This window comes from Macaca nemestrina, chromosome 10, assembly GCF_043159975.1.
Source record: "Macaca nemestrina isolate mMacNem1 chromosome 10, mMacNem.hap1, whole genome shotgun sequence".
Classification (NCBI taxonomy): domain Eukaryota; kingdom Metazoa; phylum Chordata; class Mammalia; order Primates; family Cercopithecidae; genus Macaca; species Macaca nemestrina.
Window position 1 is genome coordinate 97,006,873 of NC_092134.1, and position 22,299 is coordinate 97,029,171.

Genomic DNA, 22,299 nt, shown 5'->3' on the forward strand with positions numbered 1-22,299 from the left:
TTGAGGGGAAAGCTGTAACTCTGTGAGATGATTTCACAGAACACAAAGAAGTTTCTCAGAAAGCTTCTTTCTCTTTGTTATCGGAGGATATTTTCTTTGGCCCTAGAGTCTTCAAAGGGATCCGAAATATCTGTTCTCAGATTCCACAGAAAGAAGGCTAGCAAAGAGATCCACGAAATACAGATGTAACTCTGTGAGATGAATTAACAGAACACTAAGGAGTTTCTCAGAAAGCTTCTTTCCAGATTTCATCTGAGGATATTTCCTTTTTCACCATAGCCCTCTTTGGGCTTCCAAATATCACTTTGCCAATTCCAGAAGAACTGTCTTAGCGAAAGTCTTCTTCAGGGGAAAGCTGTAACTCTGTGAGATGATTTCACAGAAAACAAAGAAGTTTCTCAGAAAGCTTCTTTCTCTTTGTTATCGGAGGATATTTCCTTTGGCCCTATAGTCTTCAAAGGGATCCGAAATATCTGTTCTCAGATTCCACAGAAATAAGGCTAGCAAAGAGATCTACGAAACACAGATGTAACTCTGTGAGATGAATTCACAGAACACTAACCAGTTTCTCAGAAAGCTTCTTTCCAGATTTCATCTGAGGATATTTCCTTTTTCACCATAGCCCTCTATGGGCTTCCAAATATCACTTTGCCAATTCCACAAGAACTGTCTTAGCGAAAGACTTCTTGTGGGGAAAGCTGTAACTCATTGAGATGATTTCACAGAACACAAAGAAGTTTCTCAGAAAGCTTCTTTCTCTTTGTTATCGGAGGATATTTCCTTTGGCCCTATATCTTCAAATGGATCCGAAATATCTGTTCTCAGATTCCACAGAAAGAAGGCTAGCAAAGAGATCCACGAAATACAGATGTAACTCTGTGAGATGAATTCACAGAACACTAAGCAGTTTCTCAGAAAGCTTCTTTCCAGATTTCATCTGAGGATATTTCCTTTTTCACCATAGCCCTCTATGGGCTTTCAAATATCACTTTGCCAATTCCACAAGAACTGTCTTAGCGAAAGGCTTCTTGTGGGCAAAGCTGTAACTCATTGAGATGATTTCACAGAACACAAAGAAGTTTCTCAGAAAGCTTCTTTCTCTTTGTTATCGGAGGATATTTCCTTTGGCTCTATAGTCTTCAAAGGGATCCAAAATATCTGTTCTCAGATTCCACCGAAATAAGGCTAGCAAAGAGATCTACGAAACACAGATGTAAATCTGTGAAATGAATTCACAGAATACTAAGCAGTTTCTCAGAAAGCTTCTTTCCAGATTTCATCGGAGGATATTTCCTTTTTCACCATAGACCTCTATGGGCTTCTAAATATCAATTTGCCAATTCCACAAGAACTGTCTTAGCGAAAGGCTTCGTCAGGGGAAAGCTGTAACTCTGTGAGATGATTTCACAGAACACAAAGAAGTTTCTCAGAAAGCTTCTTTCTCTTTGTTATCGGAAGATATTTACTTTGGACCTATAGTCTTCAAAGGGATCCGAAATATCTGTTCTCAGATTCCACAGAAATAAGGCTAGCAAAGAGATCTACGAAAAACAAATGTAACAATGTGAGATGAATTCACAGAACTCTAAGCAGTTTCTCAGAAAGCTTCTTTCCCGATTTCATCTGAGGATATTTCCTTTTTCACCATAGCCCTCTATGGGCTTCCAAATATCACTTTGCCAATTCCACAAGAACTGTCTCAGCGAAAGGCTTCTTGAGGAGAAAGCTGTAACTCTGTGAGATGATTTCACAGAACACGAAGAAGTTTCTCAGAAAGCTTCTTTCTCTTTGTTATCGGAGTATATTTCCTTTGGCCCTATGGTCTTCAAAGGGATCAGAAATATATGTTCTCAGATTCCACAGAAAGAAGGCTAGCAAAGAGATCCTCGAAATACAGATGTAACTCTGTGAGATGAATTCACAGAACACTAAGCAGTTTCTCAGAAAGCTTTTTTCCAGATTTCATCTGAGGATATATCCTTTTTCACCATAGCCCTCTATGGGATTCCAGATATAACTTTGCCAATTCCACAAGAACTGTCTTAGCGAAAGGCTTCTTGAGGGGAAAGCTGTAACTCTGTGAGATGATTTCACAGAACACAAAGAAGTTTCTCAGAAAGCTTCTTTCTCTTTGTTATCGGAGGATATTTCCTTTGGCCCTATAGTCTTCAAAGGGATCCGAAAAATCTGTTCTCAGATTCCACAGAAAGAAGGCTAGCAAAGAGATTCACGATATACAGATGTAACTCTGTGAGATGAATTCACAGAACACTAAGCAGTTTCTCAGAAAGCTTCTTTCCAGATGTCATAGGAGGATATTTCTTTTTTCACCATAGCCCTCTATGGGCTTCCAAATATCACTTTGCCAATTCCACAAGAACTGTCTTAGCGAAAGGCTTCCTGAGGGGAAAGCTGTAACTCTGTGAGATGATTTCACAGAACACAAAGAAGTTTCTCAGAAAGCTTCTTTCTCTTTGTTATCGGAGGATATTTCCTTTGGCCCTATGGTCTTCAACGGGATCCGAAATATCTGTTCTCAGATTCCACAGAAAGAAGGCTAGCAAGGAGATCTACGAAATACAGATGTAACTCTGTGAGATGAATTCACAGAACACTAAGCAGTTTCTCAGAAAGCTTCTTTCCAGATTTCATCTGAGGATATTTCCTTTTTCACCATAGCCCTCTAAGGGCTTCCAAATATCACTTTGCCAATTCCACAAGAACTGTCTTAGCGAAAGGCTTCTTGAGGGGAAAGCTGTAACTCTGTGAGATGATTATACTGAACAAAAGAAGTTTCTCAGAAAGCTTCTTTCTCTTTGTTATCGGAGGATATTTCCTTTGGCCCTATAGTCTTCAAATGTCTCCGAAATATCTGTTCTCAGATTCCACAGAAAGAAGGCTAGCAAAGAGATCTACGAAACACAGATGTACCTCTGTGAGATGAATTCACAGAACACTAAGCAGTTTCTCAGAAAGCTTCTTTCCAGATTTCATCTGAGGATATTTCGTATTTCACCATAGCCCTCTTTGGGCTTCCAAATATCACTTTGCCAATTCCACAAGAACTGTCTCAGCGAAAGGCTTCTTGAGGGGAAAGCTGTAACTCTGTGAGATGATTTCACAGAACACAAAGAAGTTTCTCAGAAAGCTTCTTTCTCTTTGTTATCGGAGGATATTTCCTTTGGCCCTATGATCTTCAAAGGGATCCGAAATATCTGTTCTCAGATTCCACAGAAAGAAGGCTAGCAAAGAGATCCTCGAAATACAGATGTAACACTGTGAGATGAATTCACAGAACACTAAGCAGTTTCTCAGAAAGCTTCTTTCCAGATTTCATCTGAGGATATTTCCTTTTTCACCATAGCCCTCTATGGACTTCCAAATATCACTTTGCCAATTCCACAAGAACTGTCTTAGCGAAAGGCTTCTTGAGGGGAAAGCTGTAACTCTGTGAGATGATTTCACAGAACACAAAGAAGTTTCTCAGAAATCTTCTTTCTCTTTGTTATCGGAGGATATTTCCTTTGGCCCCATGGTCTTCAAAGGGATCCGAAATATCTGTTCTCAGATTCTACAGAAAGAAGGCTAGCAAAGAGATCCTCGAAATACAGATGTAACTCTGTGAGATGAATTCACAGAACACTAAGCAGTTTCTCAGAAAGCTTCTTTCCAGATTTCATCTGAGGATATTTCCTTTTTCACCATAGCCCTCTACGGGCTTCCAAATATCACTTTGCCAATTCCACAAGAACTGTCTTAGCGAAAGGCTTCTTGAGGGGAAAGCTGTAACTCTGTGAGATGATTTCACAGAACACAAAGAAGTTTCTCAGAGAGCTTCTTTCTCTTTGTTATCGGAGGATATTTCCTTTGGCCCTATACTTTTCAAAGGGATCCGAAATATCTGTTCTCAGAATCCACAGAAATGAGGCTAGCAAAGAGATCTACGAAACACAGATGTAACTCTGTGAGATGAATTCACAGAACACTAAGCAGTTTCTCAGAAAGCTTCTTTCCAGATTTCACTTGAAGATATTTCCTTTTTCAACGTAGCCCTCTATGGGCTTCCAAATATCACTTTGCCAATGCCAGAAGAACTGTGTTAGCGAAAGGTTTCTTGAGGGGAAAGCTGTAACTCCGTGAGATGATTTCACAGAACACAAAGAAGTTTCTCAGAAAGCTTCTTTCTCTATGTTATCGGAGGATATTTCCTTTGGCCCTATAGTCTTCAAAGGGATCCGAAATATCTGTTCTCAGATTCCACAGAAAGAAGGCTAGCAAAGAGATCCACGAACTACAGATGTAACTCTGTGAGATGAATTAACAGAACACTAAGCAGTTTCTCAGAAAGCTTCTTTCTAGAAACATCTGAGGATATTTCCTTTTTCACCATAGCCCTCTATGGGCTTCCAAATATCACTTTGCCATTTCCAGAAGAACTGTCTTAGCGAAAGGCTTCTTGAGGGGAAAGCTGTAACTCTGTGTGATGATTTCACACAACACAAAGAAGTTTCTCAGAAAGCTTCTTTCTCTTTGTTATCGGAGGATATTTCCTTTGGCCCTATAGTCTTCAAAGGGATCCGAAATATCTGTTCTCAGATTTTACAGATATAAGGCTAGCAAAGAGATCTACGAAACACAGATGTAACTCTGTGAGATGAATTCACAGAACACTAAGCAGTTTCTCAGAAAGCTTCTTTCCAGATTTCATCTGAGGATATTTCCTTTTTCACCATAGCCCTCTATGGGCTTCCAAATATCAATTTGCCAATTCCACAAGAACTGTCTTAGCGAAAGGCTTCTTCAGGGGAAAGCTGTAACTCTATGTGATGATTTCACAGAACACAAAGAAGATTCTCAGAAAGCTTCTTTCTCTTTGTTATCGGAGGATATTTCCTTTGGCCCTATAGTCTTCAAAGGTATCCGAAATATCTGTTCTCAGATTCCACAGAAATAAGGCTAGCAAAGGGATCTACGAAAAACAGATGTAACTCTGTGAGATGAATTCACAGAACACTAAGCAGTTTCTCAGAAAGCTTCTTTCCAGATTTCATCTGAGGATATTTCCTTTTTCACCATAGCCCTCTATGGGCTTCCAAATATCATTTTGCCAATTCCACAAGAACTGTCTCAGCGAAAGGCTTCTTGAGGAGAAAGCTGTAACTCTGTGAGATGCTTTCACAGAACACAAAGAAGTTTCTCAGAAAGCTTCTTTCTCTTTGTTATCGGAGGATATTTCCTTTGGCCCTATGGTCTTCAAAGGGATCAGAAATATCTGTTCTCAGATTCCACAGAAAGAAGGCTAGCAAAGAGATCCTCGAAATACAGATGTATCTCTGTGAGATGAATTAACAGAACACTAAGCAGTTTCTCAGAAAGCTTCTTTCCAGATTTCATCTGAGGATATTTCCTTTTTCACCATAGCCCTCTATGGGCTTCCAAATATCAATTTGCCAATTCCACAAGAACTGTCTTAGCGAAAGGCTTCGTCAGGGGAAAGCTGTAACTCTGTGAGATGATTTCACAGAACACAAAGAAGTTTCTCAGAAAGCTTCTTTCTCTTTGTTATCGGAAGATATTTACTTTGGACCTATAGTCTTCAAAGGGATCCGAAATATCTGTTCTCAGATTCCACAGAAAGAAGGCTAGCAAAGAGATCTACGAAAAACAGATGTAACAATGTGAGATGCATTCACAGAACACTAAGCAGTTTCTCAGAAAGCTTCTTTCCAGATTTCATCTGAGGATATTTCCTTTTTCACCATAGCCCTCTATGGTCTTCCAAATATCACTTTGCCAATTCCAGAAGAACTGTCTCAGGGAAAGGCTTCTTGAGGAGAAAGCTGTAACTCTGTGAGATGATTTCACAGAACACAAAGAAGTTTCTCAGAAAGCTTCTTTCTCTTTGTTATCGGAGGATATTTCCTTTGGCCCTATGGTCTTCAAAGGGATCAGAAATATCTGTTCTCAGATTCCACAGAAAGAAGGCTAGCAAAGAGATCCTCGAAATACAGATGTAACTCTGTGAGATGAATTCACAGAACACTAAGCAGTTTCTCAGAAACCTTTTTTCCAGATTTCATCTGAGGATATATCCTTTTTCACCATAGCCCTCTATGGGATTCCAGATATAACTTTGCCAATTCCACAAGAACTGTCTTAGCGAAAGGCTTCTTGAGGGGAAAGCTGTAACTCTGTGAGATGATTTCACAGAACACAAAGAAGTTTCTCAGAAAGCTTCTTTCTCTTTGTTATCGGAGGATATTTCCTTTGGCCCTATAGTCTTCAAAGGGATCCGAAATATCTGTTCTCACATTCCACAGAAAGAAGGCTAGCAAAGAGATTCACGATATACAGATGTAACTCTGTGAGATGAATTCACAGAACACAAAGCAGTTTCTCAGAAAGCTTCTTTCCAGATTTCATAGGAGGATATTTCTTTTTTCACCATAGCCCTCTATGGGCTTCCAAATATCACTTTGCCAATTCCACAAGAACTGTCTTAGCGAAAGGCTTCCTGAGGGGAAAGCTGTAACTCTGTGAGATGATTTCACAGAACACAAAGAAGTTTCTCAGAAAGCTTCTTTCTCTTTGTTATCGGAGGATATTTCCTTTGGCCCTATAGTCTTCAACGGGATCCGAAATATCTGTTCTCAGATTCCACAGAAAGAAGGCTAGCAAAGAGATCTACGAAACACAGATGTAACTCTGTGAGATGAATTCACAGAACACTAAGCAGTTTCTCAGAAAGCTTCTTTCCAGATTTCATCTGAGGATATTTCCTTTTTCACCATAGCCCTCTATGGGCTTCCAAATATCACTTTGCGAATTCCACAAGAACTGTCTTAGCGAAAGGCTTCTTGAGGGGAAAGCTGTAACTCTGTGAGATGATTATACTGAACAAAAGAAGTTTCTCAGAAAGCTTCTTTCTCTTTGTTATCGGAGGATATTTCCTTTGGCCCTATAGTCTTCAAAGGGCTCCGAAATATCTGTTCTCAGATTCCACAGAAATAAGGCTAGCAAAGAGATCTACGAAACACAGATGTACCTCTGTGAGATGAATTCACAGAACACTAAGCAGTTTCTCAGAAAGCTTCTTTCCAGATTTCATCTGAGGATATTTCGTATTTCACCATAGACCTCTTTGGGCTTCCAAATATCACTTTGCCAATTCCACAAGAACTGTCTCAGCGAAAGGCTTCTTGAGGGGAAAGCTGTAACTCTGTGAGATGATTTCACAGAACATAAAGAAGTTTCTCAGAAAGCTTCTTTCTCTTTGTTATCGGAGGATATTTCCTTTGGCCCTATGGTCTTCAAAGGGATCCGAAATATCTCTTCTCAGATTCCACAGAAAGAAGGCTAGCAAAGAGATCCTCGAAATACAGATGTAACACTGTGAGATGAATTCACAGAACACTAAGCAGTTTCTCAGAAAGCTTCTTTCCAGATTTCATCTGAGGATATTTCCTTTTTCACCATAGCCCTCTATGGGCTTCCAAATATCACTTTGCCAATTCCACAAGAACTGTCTTAGCGAAAGGCTTCTTGAGGGGAAAGCTGTAACTCTGTGAGATGATTTCACAGAACACAAAGAAGTTTCTCAGAAATCTTCTTTCTCTTTGTTATCGGAGGATATTTCCTTTCGCCCTATGGTCTTCAAAGGGATCCGAAATATCTGTTCTCAGATTCTACAGAAAGAAGGCTAGCAAAGAGATCCTCGAAATACAGATGTAACTCTGTGAGATGAATTCACAGAACACTAAGCAGTTTCTCAGAAAGCTTCTTTCCAGATTTCATCTGAGGATATTTCCTTTTTCACCATAGCCCTCTACGGGCTTCCAAATATCACTTTGCCAATTCCACAAGAACTGTCTTAGCGAAAGGCTTCTTGAGGGGAAAGCTGTAAATCTGTGAGATGATTTCACAGAACACAAAGAAGTTTCTCAGAAAGCTTCTTTCTCTTTGTTATCAGAGGATATTTCCTTTGGCCCTATAGTCTTCAAAGGGATCCAAAATATCTGTTCTCAGATTCCACAGAAATGAGGCTAGCAAAGATATCTACGAAACACATATGTAACTCTGTTAGATGAATTCACAGAACACTAAGCAGTTTCTCAGAAAGCTTCTTTCCAGATTTCACTTGAAGATATTTCCTTTTTCAACATAGCCCTCTATGGGCTTCCAAATATCACTTTGCCAATGCCAGAAGAACTGTGTTAGCGAAAGGTTTCTTGAGGGGAAAGCTGTAACTCCGTGAGATGATTTCACAGAACACAAAGAAGTTTCTCAGAAAGTTTCTTTCTCTTTGTTATCGGAGGATATTTCCTTTGGCCCTATAGTCTTCAAAGGGATCCGAAATATCTGTTCTCAGATTCCACAGAAAGAAGGCTAGCAAAGAGATCCACGAACTACAGATGTAACTCTGTGAGATGAATTAACAGAACACTAAGCAGTTTCTCAGAAAGCTTCTTTCTAGAAACATCTGAGGATATTTCCTTTTTCACCATAGCCCTCTATGGGCTTCCAAATATCACTTTGCCATTTCCAGAAGAACTGTCTTAGCGAAAGGCTTCTTGAGGGGAAAGCTGTAACTCTGTGTGATGATTTCACATAACACAAAGAAGTTTCTCAGAAAGCTTCTTTCTCTTTGTTATCGGAGGATATTTCCTTTGGCCCTATAGTCTTCAAAGGGATCCGAAATATCTGTTCTCAGATTTTACAGATATAAGGCTAGCAAAGAGATCTACGAAAAACAGATGAAACTCTGTGAGATGAATTCACAGAACACTAAGCAGTTTCTCAGAAAGCTTCTTTCCAGATTTCATCTGAGGATATTTCCTTTTTCAGCATAGCCCTCTATGGGCTTCCAAATATCAATTTGCCAATTCCACAAGAACTGTCTTAGCGAAAGGCTTCTTCAGGGGAAAGCTGTAACTCTATGTGATGATTTCACAGAACACAAAGAAGTTTCTCAGAAAGCTTCTTTCTCTTTGTTATCGGAGGATATTTCCTTTGGCCCTATAGTCTTCAAAGGTATCCGAAATATCTGTTCTCAGATTCCACAGAAATAAGGCTAGCAAAGAGATTCACGATATACAGATGTAAATCTGTGAGATGAATGCACAGAACACTAAGCAGTTTCTCAGAAAGCTTCTTTCCAGATTTCATAGGAGGATATTTCTTTTTTCACCATAGCCCTCTATGGGCTTCCAAATATCACTTTGCCAATTCCACAAGAACTGTCTTAGCGAAAGGCTTCTTGAGGGGAAAGCTGTAACTCTGTGAGATGATTTCACAGAACACAAAGAAGTTTCTCAGAAAGCTTCTTTCTCTTTGTTATCGGAGGATATTTCCTTTGGCCCTATAGTCTTCAACGGGATCCGAAATATCTGTTCTCAGATTCCACAGAAAGAAGGCTAGCAAAGAGATCTACGAAACACAGATGTAACTCTGTGAGATGAATTCACAGAACACTAAGCAGTTTCTCAGAAAGCTTCTTTCCAGATTACATCTGAGGATATTTCCTTTTTCACCATAGCCCTCTATGGGCTTCCAAATATCAATTTGCCAATTCCACAAGAACTGTCTTAGCGAAAGGCTTCTTCAGGGGAAAGCTGTAACTCTATGTGATGATTTCACAGAACACAAAGAAGTTTCTCAGAAAGCTTCTTTCTCTTTGTTATCGGAGGATATTTCCTTTGGCCCTATAGTCTTCAAAGAAATCCGAAATATCTGTTTTCAGATTCCACAGAAATAAGGCTAGCAAAGAGATATACGAAAAACAGATGTACCTCTGTGAGATGAATTCACAGAACACTAAGCAGTTTCTCAGAAAGCTTCTTTCCAGATTTCATCTGAGGATATTTCCTTTTTCACCATAGCCCTCTATGGGCTTCCAAATATCACTTTGCCAATTCCACAAGAACTGTCTCAGCGAAAGGCTTCTTGAGGAGAAAGCTGTAACTCTGTGAGATGATTTCACAGAACACAAAGAAGTTTCTCAGAAAGCTTCTTTCTCTTTGTTATCGGAGGATATTCCTTTGGCCCTATGGTCTTCAAAGGGATCAGAAATATCTGTTCTCAGATTCCACAGAAAGAAGGCTAGCAAAGAGATCCTCGAAATAAAGATGTAACTCTGTGAGATGAATTAACAGAACACTAAGCAGTTTCTCAGAAAGCTTCTTTCCAGATTTCATGTGAGGATATTTCCTTTTTCACCATAGCCCTCTATGGGCTTCCAAATATCAATTTGCCAATTCCACAAGAACTGTCTTAGCGAAAGGCTTCTTCAGGGGAAAGCTATAACTCTGTGAGATGATTTCACAGAACACAAAGAAGTTTCTCAGAAAGCTTCTTTCTCTTTGTTATCGGAAGATATTTACTTTGGACCTATAGTCTTCAAAGGTATCCGAAATATCTGTTCTCAGATTCCACAGAAATAAGGCTAGCAAAGAGATCTACGAAAAACAGATGTAACAATGTGAGATGAATTCACAGAACACTAAGCAGTTTCTCAGAAAGCTTCCTTCCAGATTTCATCTGAGGATATTTCCTTTTTCACCATAGCCCTCTATGGGCTTCCAAATATCACTTTGCCAATTCCACAAGAACTGTCTCAACGAAAAGCTTCTTGAGGAGAAAGCTGTAACTCTGTGAGAGGATTTCACAGAACACAAAGAAGTTTCTCAGAAAGCTTCTTTCTATTTGTTATCGGAGGGTATTTCCTTTGGCCCTATGGTCTTCAAAGGGATCAGAAATATCTGTTCTCAGATTCCACAGAAAGTAGGCTAGCAAAGAGATCCTCGAAATAAAGATGTAACTCTGTGAAATGAATTAACAGAACACTAAGCAGTTTCTCAGAAAGCTTTTTTCCAGATTTCATCTGAGGATATATCCTTTTTCACCATAGCCCTCTATGGGATTCCAGATATAACTTTGCCAATTCCACAAGAACTGTCTTAGCGAAAGGCTTCTTGAGAGGAAAGCTGTAACTCTGTGAGATGATTTCACAGAACACAAAGAAGTTTCTCAGAAAGCTTCTTTCTCTTTGTTATCGGAGGATATTTCCTTTGGCCCTATAGTCTTCAAAGGGATCCGAAAAATCTGTTCTCATATTCCAGAGAAAGAAGGCTAGCAAAGAGATCCACGAAATACAGATGTAACTCTGTGAGATGAATTAACAGAACACTAAGCAGTTTCTCAGAAAGCTTCTTTCCAGATTTCATCTGAGGATATTTCCTTTTTCACCAGAGCCCTCTATGGGCTTCCAAATATCACTTTGCCTATTCCACAAGAACTGTCTTAGCGAAAGGCTTCTTGAGGGGAAAGCTGTAACTCTGTGAGATGATTTCACAGAACACACAGAAGTTTCTCAGAAAGCTTCTTTCTCTTTGTTATCGGAGGATATTTCCTTTGGCCCTATGGTCTTCAAAGGCATCCGAAATATCTGTTCTCAGATTCCACAGAAAGAAGGCTAGCAAAGAGATACAAGAAATACAGATGTAACTCTGTGAGATGAATTCAGAGAACACTAAGCAGTTTCTCAGAAAGCTTCTTTCCAGATTTCATCTGAGGATATTTCCTTTTTCACCATAGCACTCTATGGGCTTCCAAATATCACTTTGCCAATTCCACAAGAACTGTCTTAGCGAAAGGCTTCTTGAGGGGAAAGCTGTAACTCTGTGAGATGATTTCACAGAACACAAAGAAGTTTCTCAGAAAGCTTCTTTCTTTTTTTTATCGGAGGATATTTCCTTTGGCCCTATAATCTTCAAAGGGATCCGAAATATCTGTTATCAGATTCCACAGAAATAAGGCTAGAAAGAGATATACGAAACACAGATGTACCTCTGTGAGATGAATTCACAGAACACTAAGCAGTTTCTCAGAAAGCTTCTTTCCAGATTTCATCTGAGGATAATTCCTTTTTCACCATAGCCCTCTTAGGGCTTCCAAATATCACTTTGCCAATTCCACAAGAACTGTCTCAGCGAAAGGCTTCTTGAGGGGAAAGCTGTAACTCTGTGAGATGATTTCACAGAACACAAAGAAGTTTCTCAGAAAGCTTCTTTCTCTTTGTTATCGGAGGATATTTCCTTTGGCCCTATGGTCTTCAAAGGGATCCGAAATATCTGTTCTCAGATTCCACAGAAAGAAGGCTAGCAAAGAGATCCTCGAAATACAGATGTAACACTGTGAGATGAATTCACAGAACACTAAGCAGTTTCTCAGAAAGCTTCTTTCCTGATTTCATCTGAGGATATTTCCTTTTTCACCATAGCCCTCTATGGGCTTCCAAATATCACTTTGCCAATTCCACAAGAACTGTCTTAGCGAAAGGCTTCTTCAGGGGAAAGCTGTAACTCTGTGAGATGATTTCACAGAACACAAAGAAGTTTTTCAGAAAGCTTCTTTCTCTTTGTTATCGGAGGATATTTCCTTTGGCCCTATAGTCTTCAATGGGATCCGAAATATCTGTTCTCAGATTCCACAGAAATAAGGCTAGCAAAGAGATCTACGAAACACATATGTAACTCTGTGAGATGAATTCACAGAACACTAAGCAGTTTCTCAGAAAGCTTCTTTCCAGATTTCACTTGAAGATATTTCCTTTTTCAACATAGCCCTCTATGGGCTTCCAAATATCACTTTGCCAATGCCAGAAGAACTGTGTTAGCGAAAGGTTTCTTGAGGGGAAAGTTGTAACTCCGTGAGATGATTTCACAGAACACAAAGAAGTTTCTCAGAAAGTTTCTTTCTCTTTGTTATCGGAGGATATTTCCTTTGGCCGTATAATCTTCAAAGGGATCCGAAATATCTGTTCTCAGATTCCACAGAACGAAGGCTAGCAAAGAGATCCACGAACTACAGATGTAACTCTGTGAGATGAATTAACAGAACACTAAGCAGTTTCTCAGAAAGCTTCTTTCTAGAAACATCTGAGGATATTTCCTTTTTCACCATAGCCCTCTATGGGCTTCCAAATATCACTTTGCCATTTCCAGAAGAAGTATCTTAGCGAAAGGCTTCTTGAGGGGATAGCTGTAACTCTGTGTGATGATTTCACATAACACAAAGAAGTTTCTCAGAAAGCTTCTTTCTCTTTGTTATCGGAGGATATTTCCTTTGGCCCTATAGTCTTCAAAGTGATCCGAAATATCTGTTCTCAGATTTTACAGATATAAGGCTAGCAAAGAGATCTACGAAACACAGATGTAACTCTGTGAGATGAATTCACAGAACACTAAGCAGTTTCTCAGAAAGCTTCTTTCCAGATTTCATCTGAGGATATTTCCTTTTTCACCATAGCCCTCTATGGGCTTCCAAATATCAATTTGCCAATTCCACAAGAACTGTCTTAGCGAAAGGCTTCTTCAGGGGAAAGCTGTAACTCTATGTGATGATTTCACAGAACACAAAGAAGTTTCTCAGAAAGCTTCTTTCTCTTTGTTATCGGAGGATATTTCCTTTGGCCCTATAGTCTTCAAAGGTATCCGAAATATCTGTTCTCAGATTCCACAGAAATAAGGCTAGCAAAGGGATCTACGAAAAACAGATGTAACTCTGTGAGATGAATTCACAGAACACTAAGCAGTTTCTCAGAAAGCTTCTTTCCAGATTTCATCTGAGGATATTTCCTTTTTCACCATAGCCCTCTATGGGCTTCCAAATATCACTTTGCCAATTCCACAAGAACTGTCTCAGCGAAAGGCTTCTTGAGGAGAAAGCTGTAACTCTGTGAGATGCTTTCACAGAACACAAAGAAGTTTCTCAGAAAGCTTCTTTCTCTTTGTTATCGGAGGATATTTCCTTTGGCCCTATGGTCTTCAAAGGGATCAGAAATATCTGTTCTCAGATTCCACAGAAAGAAGGCTAGCAAAGAGATCCTCGAAATACAGATGTATCTCTGTGAGATGAATTAACAGAACACTAAGCAGTTTCTCAGAAAGCTTCTTTCCAGATTTCATCTGAGGATATTTCCTTTTTCACCATAGCCCTCTATGGGCTTCCAAATATCAATTTGCCAATTCCACAAGAACTGTCTTAGCGAAAGGCTTCGTCAGGGGAAAGCTGTAACTCTGTGAGATGATTTCACAGAACACAAAGAAGTTTCTCAGAAAGCTTCTTTCTCTTTGTTATCGGAGGATATTTCCTTTGGCCCTATGGTCTTCAAAGGGATCAGAAATATCTGTTCTCAGATTCCACAGAAAGAAGGCTAGCAAAGAGATCCTCGAAATACAGATGTAACTCTGTGAGATGAATTCACAGAACACTAAGCAGTTTCTCAGAAAGCTTTTTTCCAGATTTCATCTGAGGATATATCCTTTTTCACCATAGCCCTCTATGGGATTCCAGATATAACTTTGCCAATTCCACAAGAACTGTCTTAGCGAAAGGCTTCTTGAGGGGAAAGCTGTAACTCTGTGAGATGATTTCACAGAACACAAAGAAGTTTCTCAGAAAGCTTCTTTCTCTTTGTTATCGGAGGATATTTCCTTTGGCCCTATAGTCTTCAAAGGGATCCGAAAAATCTGTTCTCAGATTCCACAGAAAGAAGGCTAGCAAAGAGATTCACGATATACAGATGTAAATCTGTGAGATGAATGCACAGAACACTAAGCAGTTTCTCAGAAAGCTTCTTTCCAGATTTCATAGGAGGATATTTCTTTTTTCACCATAGCCCTCTATGGGCTTCCAAATATCACTTTGCCAATTCCACAAGAACTGTCTTAGCGAAAGGCTTCTTGAGGGGAAAGCTGTAACTCTGTGAGATGATTTCACAGAACACTAAGAAGTTTCTCAGAAAGCTTCTTTCTCTTTGTTATCGGAGGATATTTCCTTTGGCCCTATAGTCTTCAACGGGATCCGAAATATCTGTTCTCAGATTCCACAGAAAGAAGGCTAGCAAAGAGATCTACGAAACACAGATGTAACTCTGTGAGATGAATTCACAGAACACTAAGCAGTTTCTCAGAAAGCTTCTTTCCAGATTTCATCTGAGGATATTTCCTTTTTCACCATAGCCCTCTATGGGCTTCCAAATATCAATTTGCCAATTCCACAAGAACTGTCTTAGCGAGAGGCTTCTTCAGGGGAAAGCTGTAACTCTATGTGATGATTTCACAGAACACAAAGAAGTTTCTCAGAAAGCTTCTTTCTCTTTGTTATCGGAGGATATTTCCTTTGGCCCTATAGTCTTCAAAGAAATCCGAAATATCTGTTCTCAGATTCCACAGAAATAAGGCTAGCAAAGAGATCTACGAAAAACAGATGTAACTCTATGAGATGAATTCACAGAACACTAAGCAGTTTCTCAGAAAGCTTCTTTCCAGATTTCATCTGAGGATATTTCCTTTTTCACCATAGCCCTCTATAGGCTTCCAAATATCACTTTGCCAATTCCACAAGAACTGTCTCAGCGAAAGGCTTCTTGAGGAGAAAGCTGTAACTCGGTGAGATGATTTCACAGAACACAAAGAAGTTTCTCAGAAAGCTTCTTTCTCTTTGTTATCGGAGGATATTCCTTTGGCCCTATGGTCTTCAAAGGGATCAGAAATATCTGTTCTCAGATTCCACAGAAAGAAGGCTAGCAAAGAGATCCTCGAAATAAAGATGTAACTCTGTGAGATGAATTAACAGAACACTAAGCAGTTTCTCAGAAAGCTTCTTTCCAGATTTCATCTGAGGATATTTCCTTTTTCACCATAGCCCTCTATGGGCTTCCAAATATCAATTTGCCAATTCCACAAGAACTGTCTTAGCGAAAGGCTTCTTCAGGGGAAAGCTATAACTCTGTGAGATGATTTCACAGAACACAAAGAAGTTTCTCAGAAAGCTTCTTTCTCTTTCTTATCGGAAGATATTTACTTTGGACCTATAGTCTTCAAAGGTATCCGAAATATCTGTTCTCAGATTCCACAGAAATAAGGCTAGCAAAGAGATCTACGAAAAACAGATGTAACAATGTGAGATGAATTCACAGAACACTAAGCAGTTTCTCAGAAAGCTTCCTTCCAGATTTCATCTGAGGATATTTCCTTTTTCACCATAGCCCTCTATGGGCTTCCAAATATCACTTTGCCAATTCCACAAGAACTGTCTCAACGAAAAGCTTCTTGAGGAGAAAGCTGTAACTCTGTGAGAGGATTTCACAGAACACAAAGAAGTTTCTCAGAAAGCTTCTTTCTATTTGTTATCGGAGGGTATTTCCTTTGGCCCTATGGTCTTCAAAGGGATCAGAAATATCTGTTCTCAGATTCCACAGAAAGTAGGCTAGCAAAGAGATCCTCGAAATAAAGATGTAACTCTGTGAAATGAATTAACAGAACACTAAGCAGTTTCTCAGAAAGCTTTTTTCCAGATTTCATCTGAGGATATATCCTTTTTCACCATAGCCCTCTATGGGATTCCAGATATAACTTTGCCAATTCCACAAGAACTGTCTTAGCGAAAGGCTTCTTGAGAGGAAAGCTGTAACTCTGTGAGATGATTTCACAGAACACAAAGAAGTTTCTCAGAAAGCTTCTTTCTCTTTGTTATCGGAGGATATTTCCTTTGGCCCTATAGTCTTCAAAGGGATCCGAAAAATCTGTTCTCATATTCCAGAGAAAGAAGGCTAGCAAAGAGATCCACGAAATACAGATGTAACTCTGTGAGATGAATTAACAGAACACTAAGCAGTTTCTCAGAAAGCTTCTTTCCAGATTTCATCTGAGGATATTTCCTTTTTCACCAGAGCCCTCTATGGGCTTCCAAATATCACTTTGCCTATTCCACAAGAACTGTCTTAGCGAAAGGCTTCTTGAGGGGAAAGCTGTAACTCTGTGAGATGATTTCACAGAACACAAAGAAGTTTCTCAGAAAGCTTCTTTCTCTTTGTTATCGGAGGATATTTCCTTTGGCCCTATGGTCTTCAAAGGGATCCGAAATATCTGTTCTCAGATTCCACAGAAAGAAGGCTAGCAAAGAGATACAAGAAATACAGATGTAACTCTGTGAGATGAATTCAGAGACACTAAGCAGTTTCTCAGAAAGCTTCTTTCCAGATTTCATCTGAGGATATTTCCTTTTTCACCATAGCCCTCTATGGGCTTCCAAATATCACTTTGCCAATTCCACAAGAACTGTCTTAGCGAAAGGCTTCTTGAGGGGAAAGCTGTAACTCTGTGAGATGATTTCACAGAACAGAAAGAAGTTTCTCAGAAAGCTTCTTTCTTTTTTTTATCGGAGGATATTTCCTTTGGCCCTATAATCTTCAAAGGGATCCGAAATATCTGTTATCAGATTCCACAGAAATAAGGCTAGAAAGAGATATACGAAACACAGATGTACCTCTGTGAGATGAATTCACAGAACACTAAGCAGTTTCTCAGAAAGCTTCTTTCCAGATTTCATCTGAGGATAATTCCTTTTTCACCATAGCCCTCTTAGGGCTTCCAAATATCACTTTGCCAATTCCACAAGAACTGTCTCAGCGAAAGGCTTCTTGAGGGGAAAGCTGTAACTCTGTGAGATGATTTCACAGAACACAAAGAAGTTTCTCAGAAAGCTTCTTTCTCTTTGTTATCGGAGGATATTTCCTTTGGCCCTATGGTCTTCAAAGGGATCCGAAATATCTGTTCTCAGATTCCACAGAAAGAAGGCTAGCAAAGAGATCCTCGAAATACAGATGTAACACTGTGAGATGAATTCACAGAACACTAAGCAGTTTCTCAGAAAGCTTCTTTCCTGATTTCATCTGAGGATATTTCCTTTTTCACCATAGCCCTCTATGGGCTTCCAAATATCACTTTGCCAATTCCACAAGAACTGTCTTAGCGAAAGGCTTCTTCAGGGGAAAGCTGTAACTCTGTGAGATGATTTCACAGAACACAAAGAAGTTTTTCAGAAAGCTTCTTTCTCTTTGTTATCGGAGGATATTTCCTTTGGCCCTATAGTCTTCAATGGGATCCGAAATATCTGTTCTCAGATTCCACAGAAATAAGGCTAGCAAAGAGATCTACGAAACACATATGTAACTCTGTGAGATGAATTCACAGAACACTAAGCAGTTTCTCAGAAAGCTTCTTTCCAGATTTCACTTGAAGATATTTCCTTTTTCAACATAGCCCTCTATGGGCTTCCAAATATCACTTTGCCAATGCCAGAAGAACTGTGTTAGCGAAAGGTTTCTTGAGGGGAAAGTTGTAACTCCGTGAGATGATTTCACAGAACACAAAGAAGTTTCTCAGAAAGTTTCTTTCTCTTTGTTATCGGAGGATATTTCCTTTGGCCGTATAATCTTCAAAGGGATCCGAAATATCTGTTCTCAGATTCCACAGAACGAAGGCTAGCAAAGAGATCCACGAACTACAGATGTAACTCTGTGAGATGAATTAACAGAACACTAAGCAGTTTCTCAGAAAGCTTCTTTCTAGAAACATCTGAGGATATTTCCTTTTTCACCATAGCCCTCTATGGGCTTCCAAATATCACTTTGCCATTTCCAGAAGAAGTATCTTAGCGAAAGGCTTCTTGAGGGGATAGCTGTAACTCTGTGTGATGATTTCACATAACACAAAGAAGTTTCTCAGAAAGCTTCTTTCTCTTTGTTATCGGAGGATATTTCCTTTGGCCCTATAGTCTTCAAAGGGATCCGAAATATCTGTTCTCAGATTTTACAGATATAAGGCTAGCAAAGAGATCTACGAAACACAGATGTAACTCTGTGAGATGAATTCACAGAACACTAAGCAGTTTCTCAGAAAGCTTCTTTCCAGATTTCATCTGAGGATATTTCCTTTTTCACCATAGCCCTCTATGGGCTTCCAAATATCAATTTGCCAATTCCACAAGAACTGTCTTAGCGAAAGGCTTCTTCAGGGGAAAGCTGTAACTCTATGTGATGATTTCACAGAACACAAAGAAGTTTCTCAGAAAGCTTCTTTCTCTTTGTTATCGGAGGATATTTCCTTTGGCCCTATAGTCTTCAAAGGTATCCGAAATATCTGTTCTCAGATTCCACAGAAATAAGGCTAGCAAAGGGATCTACGAAAAACAGATGTAACTCTGTGAGATGAATTCACAGAACACTAAGCAGTTTCTCAGAAAGCTTCTTTCCAGATTTCATCTGAGGATATTTCCTTTTTCACCATAGCCCTCTATGGGCTTCCAAATATCACTTTGCCAATTCCACAAGAACTGTCTCAGCGAAAGGCTTCTTGAGGAGAAAGCTGTAACTCTGTGAGATGCTTTCACAGAACACAAAGAAGTTTCTCAGAAAGCTTCTTTCTCTTTGTTATCGGAGGATATTTCCTTTGGCCCTATGGTCTTCAAAGGGATCAGAAATATCTGTTCTCAGATTCCACAGAAAGAAGGCTAGCAAAGAGATCCTCGAAATACAGATGTATCTCTGTGAGATGAATTAACAGAACACTAAGCAGTTTCTCAGAAAGCTTCTTTCCAGATTTCATCTGAGGATATTTCCTTTTTCACCATAGCCCTCTATGGGCTTCCAAATATCAATTTGCCAATTCCACAAGAACTGTCTTAGCGAAAGGCTTCGTCAGGGGAAAGCTGTAACTCTGTGAGATGATTTCACAGAACACAAAGAAGTTTCTCAGAAAGCTTCTTTCTCTTTGTTATCGGAGGATATTTCCTTTGGCCCTATGGTCTTCAAAGGGATCAGAAATATCTGTTCTCAGATTCCACAGAAAGAAGGCTAGCAAAGAGATCCTCGAAATACAGATGTAACTCTGTGAGATGAATTCACAGAACACTAAGCAGTTTCTCAGAAAGCTTTTTTCCAGATTTCATCTGAGGATATATCCTTTTTCACCATAGCCCTCTATGGGATTCCAGATATAACTTTGCCAATTCCACAAGAACTGTCTTAGCGAAAGGCTTCTTGAGGGGAAAGCTGTAACTCTGTGAGATGATTTCACAGAACACAAAGAAGTTTCTCAGAAAGCTTCTTTCTCTTTGTTATCGGAGGATATTTCCTTTGGCCCTATAGTCTTCAAAGGGATCCGAAAAATCTGTTCTCAGATTCCACAGAAAGAAGGCTAGCAAAGAGATTCACGATATACAGATGTAAATCTGTGAGATGAATGCACAGAACACTAAGCAGTTTCTCAGAAAGCTTCTTTCCAGATTTCATAGGAGGATATTTCTTTTTTCACCATAGCCCTCTATGGGCTTCCAAATATCACTTTGCCAATTCCACAAGAACTGTCTTAGCGAAAGGCTTCTTGAGGGGAAAGCTGTAACTCTGTGAGATGATTTCACAGAACACTAAGAAGTTTCTCAGAAAGCTTCTTTCTCTTTGTTATCGGAGGATATTTCCTTTGGCCCTATAGTCTTCAACGGGATCCGAAATATCTGTTCTCAGATTCCACAGAAAGAAGGCTAGCAAAGAGATCTACGAAACACAGATGTAACTCTGTGAGATGAATTCACAGAACACTAAGCAGTTTCTCAGAAAGCTTCTTTCCAGATTTCATCTGAGGATATTTCCTTTTTCACCATAGCCCTCTATGGGCTTCCAAATATCAATTTGCCAATTCCACAAGAACTGTCTTAGCGAGAGGCTTCTTCAGGGGAAAGCTGTAACTCTATGTGATGATTTCACAGAACACAAAGAAGTTTCTCAGAAAGCTTCTTTCTCTTTGTTATCGGAGGATATTTCCTTTGGCCCTATAGTCTTCAAAGAAATCCGAAATATCTGTTCTCAGATTCCACAGAAATAAGGCTAGCAAAGAGATCTACGAAAAACAGATGTAACTCTATGAGATGAATTCACAGAACACTAAGCAGTTTCTCAGAAAGCTTCTTTCCAGATTTCATCTGAGGATATTTCCTTTTTCACCATAGCCCTCTATAGGCTTCCAAATATCACTTTGCCAATTCCACAAGAACTGTCTCAGCGAAAGGCTTCTTGAGGAGAAAGCTGTAACTCGGTGAGATGATTTCACAGAACACAAAGAAGTTTCTCAGAAAGCTTCTTTCTCTTTGTTATCGGAGGATATTCCTTTGGCCCTATGGTCTTCAAAGGGATCAGAAATATCTGTTCTCAGATTCCACAGAAAGAAGGCTAGCAAAGAGATCCTCGAAATAAAGATGTAACTCTGTGAGATGAATTAACAGAACACTAAGCAGTTTCTCAGAAAGCTTCTTTCCAGATTTCATCTGAGGATATTTCCTTTTTCACCATAGCCCTCTATGGGCTTCCAAATATCAATTTGCCAATTCCACAAGAACTGTCTTAGCGAAAGGCTTCTTCAGGGGAAAGCTATAACTCTGTGAGATGATTTCACAGAACACAAAGAAGTTTCTCAGAAAGCTTCTTTCTCTTTCTTATCGGAAGATATTTACTTTGGACCTATAGTCTTCAAAGGTATCCGAAATATCTGTTCTCAGATTCCACAGAAATAAGGCTAGCAAAGAGATCTACGAAAAACAGATGTAACAATGTGAGATGAATTCACAGAACACTAAGCAGTTTCTCAGAAAGCTTCCTTCCAGATTTCATCTGAGGATATTTCCTTTTTCACCATAGCCCTCTATGGGCTTCCAAATATCACTTTGCCAATTCCACAAGAACTGTCTCAACGAAAAGCTTCTTGAGGAGAAAGCTGTAACTCTGTGAGAGGATTTCACAGAACACAAAGAAGTTTCTCAGAAAGCTTCTTTCTATTTGTTATCGGAGGGTATTTCCTTTGGCCCTATGGTCTTCAAAGGGATCAGAAATATCTGTTCTCAGATTCCACAGAAAGTAGGCTAGCAAAGAGATCCTCGAAATAAAGATGTAACTCTGTGAAATGAATTAACAGAACACTAAGCAGTTTCTCAGAAAGCTTTTTTCCAGATTTCATCTGAGGATATATCCTTTTTCACCATAGCCCTCTATGGGATTCCAGATATAACTTTGCCAATTCCACAAGAACTGTCTTAGCGAAAGGCTTCTTGAGAGGAAAGCTGTAACTCTGTGAGATGATTTCACAGAACACAAAGAAGTTTCTCAGAAAGCTTCTTTCTCTTTGTTATCGGAGGATATTTCCTTTGGCCCTATAGTCTTCAAAGGGATCCGAAAAATCTGTTCTCATATTCCAGAGAAAGAAGGCTAGCAAAGAGATCCACGAAATACAGATGTAACTCTGTGAGATGAATTAACAGAACACTAAGCAGTTTCTCAGAAAGCTTCTTTCCAGATTTCATCTGAGGATATTTCCTTTTTCACCAGAGCCCTCTATGGGCTTCCAAATATCACTTTGCCTATTCCACAAGAACTGTCTTAGCGAAAGGCTTCTTGAGGGGAAAGCTGTA